The sequence below is a fragment of the Colobus angolensis genome, unplaced genomic scaffold (genome assembly GCF_000951035.1).
Source record: "Colobus angolensis palliatus isolate OR3802 unplaced genomic scaffold, Cang.pa_1.0 Scaffold32, whole genome shotgun sequence".
Classification (NCBI taxonomy): domain Eukaryota; kingdom Metazoa; phylum Chordata; class Mammalia; order Primates; family Cercopithecidae; genus Colobus; species Colobus angolensis.
The window spans coordinates 10,509,327-10,515,784 of NW_012116488.1; positions in this window are offsets into that span (position 1 = coordinate 10,509,327).

A 6,458-nucleotide genomic window follows, 5' to 3' on the forward strand; every position below is an offset into this window, starting at 1 on the left:
CTCAAAAAAAAAAAAAAAAAAAATGAAAGCTTCATTTTCCTCCTTAGTGGGAAAGTCTTCCTTACTCACAGACTCTTCCTGGGTTGGTGTCTGTCGTGAAACATTCTTTGAAAGCATAGTAAGTGGAGGATTTAATTTACAATAGTAGTACACATTTGCACAGAACCTCAAGTTTGTAGTGCATTTCATCATCTTTGTGTGAATCTCATGACAGCTCTTACAGGGAAAACAGGAAGAACTGGCCCCATTTTCTAAATGTGGAGACGGGAGGAGGTGAGATGGCTCACCTCTGCCCAGCCGACTGGGAAATGCAGAGCCCAGAAAGACAGCAGGTCAGGAGAGGTTGATCCAGGGAGCTGTTCTTTCTGCCACCCACCCCATCGATGGAAACACCGACATTATCAAGGCTGCATTTAGATTTCAAAACAAAAACAAGCAAACATGCCAGGCTCGTAGTATGCTGTTGTTTTAACCAAAATGAGACAGCTCAAAGGGTGAGCAGCCATCAGTGCTGTGAGTGAAGCGCGATCACACATCTTGTGTGTTTAGCAACTCAGGAGGTAGCTGAGCCTGGAAGTGACTTTCCTGGTATGTAGCAATTCAGAGAATACAAAACCACATTCATTATCTGAAATGGGCTCAGCTGTGTCTATGTTTTACCATATAGAGCTGGGAACTTTGATGTGTGTGGTGTGTGCGTGTTTTGCTGTATATGCAGATAATCTACACAACTGGAGGCTTCAGCCTTGCTGTTCACACACACACACACACACACACACACACACCAGCAGATACATCACACACAGACTTCTCACCTGTTATGTTACTAACAGTGATGCTGGTTTGTTTGAAAAGTATTTGAACTTATCAATCACCTACCCCCAGAAGGCTCAGCATAGCTGTAGCATATGCTGTGTGTGGAAAATATAACCGAAGAAACACATTGGAATTGAATCATGACCACTATTGCTATGAGACAGAATCCACAGCGATGAAGTGGGCACTGGGGTCAGACTGCCTGAGTGTGTACCCTAGGTGAGTCACATAATAGCCGGGTGAATGGCCAAGTTTTCACCGTTTTTCCCTCATTTGGGAAATGGGATAATAATAGGAGCTATCCTGAAGGGTGGTGCTGAGGATTAAATTAATAATATAGGTAAAGGCTTAGAACAGTGTGTGGCAGATGGTAGGTAAGCCCTTAATAAACATAAAATACCATTATTTGTCTCCATCATTTGAGATATATCTCACATCTTATCCAGAGGACTCCCAAACACTTGTGCCTTCCCTTCTCTCTCCTGTCTCTGGATTCCTCTACAAGTCAGTTTTGTACCACGCTGTCTCACATATGATGGACATGCAGCATTACTTAGTTCCGTGAATGATTCATGTGTCTTAATGTTGCTTCCCCAACAGACTCTAAATTCCTTGATGTCAGGAACCCTGTAACTGGCTTTTGTTAGATTTCCACAAGTCAAGACCCAGTCCAGGGCAACTGTTGGACACTTAAACATCTTTCATCACTAGCTGTGTTCATCACTAGGAAAAAGTAGGAAAAATCCAGTGTTGTGGGATTGTAAGTGGATATTAGATCCAGCAGCTGAAACTTAAGATGTTAAGAGTATATTCACACAGATGTGCACACAAAACGTTTATAGCAGCTTTATTGATAATAGCCAAAAACCAGGAACAACCCGGATGTCCTTCAACAAGGGAAGGGTGACCCAGCCAGTGATGCATCCATCACACCGTGGATTGCTGCTTGGCAATGAGGAGGCACAGATTCGATACAGGAACCAGCTTGGGTGACGCTCCAGAGAACTGCACTGAGTGGAGAAGGGCAGTCCCACTGTGTGATTCCATTATTATTACATTCTTGAAGTGACAGAATTATAGAAAGGAGAACAGAGGAGTGGCTGCCAGAGTTTAAGGAGGGAATGGAAAAGGGGGGAAAGAGCAGCGTGCGGGATCCTGGAGATGGAAGTGTTTTGTGTGGTGTTGGTGTCTGTCAGTATCCTAGCTGTGATACTGTACCATTGTTCTGTAAGATGCTGCCATCAGGGGAAACCGGGTAAAGTATATGAGGACCTCTCTCTATGATTTCTTACAACTGCATGTTAATTTACAGTGCTCTCAAAACATTTAATTACACAAAAAACCCACATACACTTAAAATAGTCCCAACAGAAGCAGAAAAAGTAGGCCAGGTGTGGTGGCTTAAGCCTGTAATCCCAGCACTTTGGGAGGCCGAGACGGGTGGATCACGAGGTCAGGAGATCGAGACCATCCTGGCTAACATGGTGAAACCCCGTCTCTACTAAAAAACACAAAAAACTAGCCGGGCGAGGTGGCGGGCGCCTGTAGTCCCAGCTACTCGGGAGGCTGAGGCAGGAGAATGGCGTAAACCCGGGAGGCGGAGCTTGCAGTGAGCCGAGATCCAGCCACTGCACTCCAGCCTGGGCGACAGAGCGAGACTCCGTCTCAAAAAAAAAAAAAAAAAAAAAGAAAAAGTACACCAGGCTTCCCGCTGTTGGGAGAAAGATGGCAAACCTCTTCCAGAAGGATTTTGTATATTTTTTATTTTCTGGTTTTTTTTTTTTTTTTTTTTTAGATGGAGTCTCGCTTTGTCACCCAGGCTGGAGTGCCGTGGCGTAATCTCATCTTACTGCAACCTCTGCCTCCTGGGTTCAAGCAATTCTTCCGCCTCAGCCTCCTGAGTAGCTGGGATTACAGGCACCCGCCACCACACTCGACTAATTTTTGTGTGTGTGTGTTTTTAAGAGAGATGGGGTTTCACCATGTTGGCCAGGCTGGTCTTGAACTCCTGACCTCAGGTGATCCACCCACCTCGGCCTCCCAAAGTGCTGGGATTACAGGCATGAGCCACTGCACCTGGCCAGATTTTATTTTTTGGGAATAAAACGTATCCATTGTCCTTTAACACTTTTGTTTATATTAGTATTGACTCCTTGGAGTATAATAGTAGCAGTGTTTAGTTATGTTAAATGATGATTGTTTAACACAAACAAGATTCCTCTGTTTTCAAAAAGATACGTGTGGAGAGAGAGAGAGAGAGAGAGAGACAGGGTCTCACTCTGTCACCCAGGCTGGAATGTAGTGGTGCAATCATGGCTCACTGCAGCCTTGACCTCCCAGGCCTAGGCAGTCCTCCTGCCTGAGCTCCAAGTAGCTGAGACCAGGCATGCAACACCCTGCCTGGATAATTTTATTTATTTATTTGTAGAGACGGGGTCTCACCATGTTGCGTAGACTGGTCTTGAACTCCCGGGCTCAAGCGACCATCCCACGTTGGCCTCCCAAACTGCTGGGATTATAGGAGTGAGCCACTGCACCTGGCCACTATATATGTATACATATATAGTGATATATGTATATACACAGTATATATCATGATGTATTTATTGCATTATATATATTACATTGTATATAACACTATGTGTGTGTGTATGTATGTATTTCTTATAGTTACTTAAATTGGGGGAATAATTTAGAGAAAATCTTTTCCAATTCTCTCATTTCACATATTCAAAAACTCAAAAGTGACCCGAGGTTACACAGCTAGTTAGCAGCCTTAACAAGGGTTAGAACCCCATCATTTGAGAATCCAGTCCTGTATTTTATACACAATTGTATTTTATAAATGCAGCACGATTAAATGTACGTAGAGGAATATTCGAGTTACTGCAGTTACCCTGCTTGGTACTGAGATGATTCATTGCCACCCAGGGGGGTGCCCCTAGCTCAGTTGATGGGTGGCAGCTGCCCATGGAGAAGTGAAGAAACCAGGGTGCTGGATGTGCTCACCCTAGAAGCACATGTAGCACCCGAGTGGGAAAGGACAGACTAACACTTGGAGAACTGGCAAAGAAAAAACAAAGGAGAAGGGGAAGTTCAGAGCAGAACTGGGATGAGAACCAGCTCTCCAGGCTCAGACCAAGACCTCTCTGATGGGGCACCCCAGAAGTGGGCACCCTTAATGTGAGCTTTTCATCCGTGCTAAGCTGAAAGCACTTATGTACCTCACCACTAAGTGGGAAGCCAGGCTGGAGACGGAGAGATGGGAATGTAAATGTTCTGAACAGCAATTCCTATCCTGGGACCGTGGGCAATGTCCCTCTTCCCTACTCTCTTGCCTCAGTTTACCCATGAGGTGCTTTATTAGCCAGAAAAGCCATTGCAGCTTTTGCTGTAATCTATCTGTGGAGACTGAACACACACACGCAAACAACTGAAAACATCATGCTTACAAAATGAGGATTGTGCAGATTGCTGTTGAAGCTGGCTAACCAACAGCAAATGTGAAACAGACCCAGATAATTTCCCCAGGCTTCTTAAATTGATTCCTGCTTCCCCATGAGTGGTGGTGGAGATGCTGGCTGTAGGGAACAGACACAGGGAAAGAGTGGTAAAAACTTCGCTTTTTGGAAGACATTTGGTATGTTGCACAAACAGCCCCCACTACCAAGTGAGTCAGAACTTCCGAACAGCATAATTTTAGTGCCCTTCTTGTGGTTCTCTCTCTGGGCTGCTTCTGAAAGGAAGGTCTCAGGGCGGGGTTTCCTGTGTTCAATTCCAGAGATGACAAAGGGGCTTTTCCCCCAATCCTTTGCCAGATTTTTTTTCCAGATAGGTTTTCATGTCCACCCCCTTCTGTAGCTGCAGGTAATGCTGAGGACTAAGGCATTGTGGACTTCGTAGTTGCAAACTGCCCCATCCCTTCATATTCCTTACTCAACTTCTGTTTGCCTTCCATATGGACTACTTAGGAGAGGACAAAGACTGGCATCAAATAAAAAATAGGGTTCTGTTTTTGATGTAATGTTTATGTCAGGCTTAAGAAAAGTAATGGATGGCCGGGCATGGTGGCTCACACCTGTAATTCCAGCACTTTGGGAGGCCAAGCGGTCGGATCTCTTGACGTCAGGAGTTCGAGACCAGCCTGGCCAACATAGTGAAACCCTGTCTCTACTAAAAATACAAAAAATTAGCTGGGCGTGGTAGTGCATGCCTGTAGTCCCAGCTATTCAAGTGGCTGAGGCACGAGAATTGCTTGAATCTGGGAGGTGGAGGTTGCAGTGAGTCAAGATTGTGCCACTGCACTCCACCCTGGGTGATAGAGCAAGACTCTGTCTAAGAAAAGCAATGGAATGGGAGAGTATTCTGAAAAGCAGCAAGCCCTGTAAAGCCCAAGATAATAACAATCACATTGATGATAATAAAATATGTTTATCACATGTATTTTCACCTATGAAAAATTCTTACTATCCCCATCTAACATGAGAAAAACCAATGTTGTAAGACGTCACATTCAGTGTAAGATTACACTGTATGTGTACGCTGTATGTGTAAGTCAGTCTTACATTGTAAGATTCACTCAGCTAAATAAGTAGCAAAGCTTGACCAGGAAAGTGAATATCTCCACTGCTCTGAACTGGTGCTCTGTACTGCACCAGCAGCAGGAGGGACAGTTCATCTCTGTGCACCATGGTCCCCTGACACAGAATTATTACACCCTGACCTCCCTGGAGGTAGTCGTCTGTGCCTCCTTCTTCTTCGTATTCCCAGAGACTGGCACGTAGTAGATACTCAGGAATGTTTGATGAAAGACTGAGTAGCTGTATGCCAGAAACTGTAGCAGTCATACCATTCCCAGAACCATAACAGAACAGCTCACCTGAGTTCGGTGCTCAAATACCAGGCACAAAACCATACAAGATAAGCTCCTATTATTAGATCTATTTAACAGAAAAGGAAACCAAGTATGAGTAATCAGCTGAAAGTTGCAAATTGGGCACTTTGTCACTAGAGCCTGAGCTCCCAACTATACCCAGCCATCTCTTCCTGTAGGACATTGAGTTACGGCGGCCTGCTCCACTCTTGGAGCAGCCTGGGGGAGCCATCTCTCTCCTTGTGCAAATCACCTGCCCTCTTTGTGCCTTGGTTTCCCTTGTCAGGCGAAACTCATTAAACTTTTCCTAACTACCTGGAGGATGTTTGCAGAGATTTAATGAGGAGACACATTTGAAAGCATTCTGAAAAGCAAAAAGCATGATCCAGATGCAAGCATTATAATCATTGTTACTCACCGCTTGCACCTGCAGTTTGACTGTGGTAACTCCAAGGCCTGCGGCAGCACTTCTAATTGAGTCACAGTGATAATAACACGTATAATAGCATACTTGGAACCAGTCAGTCGCAGGGAGATGGGAGGGGTCTTGTGTATGTCTTCGGCAATGCTGTGAATAATTACAGCTTAATAAATGGGATCTAACTAAGAGGTGTGGGTCTCGCCTCAGAGTGAATCCTGGGTTTTGGCTAATTCTTCTACCTCCCTCTCAATTTCGAAAAGACAAACACACACACACCCACCCCATTAACTATCTTGTCCTGCTTTACAATTTACTTTCTTAGGATAAAGACTTTTACACGGATCTGTT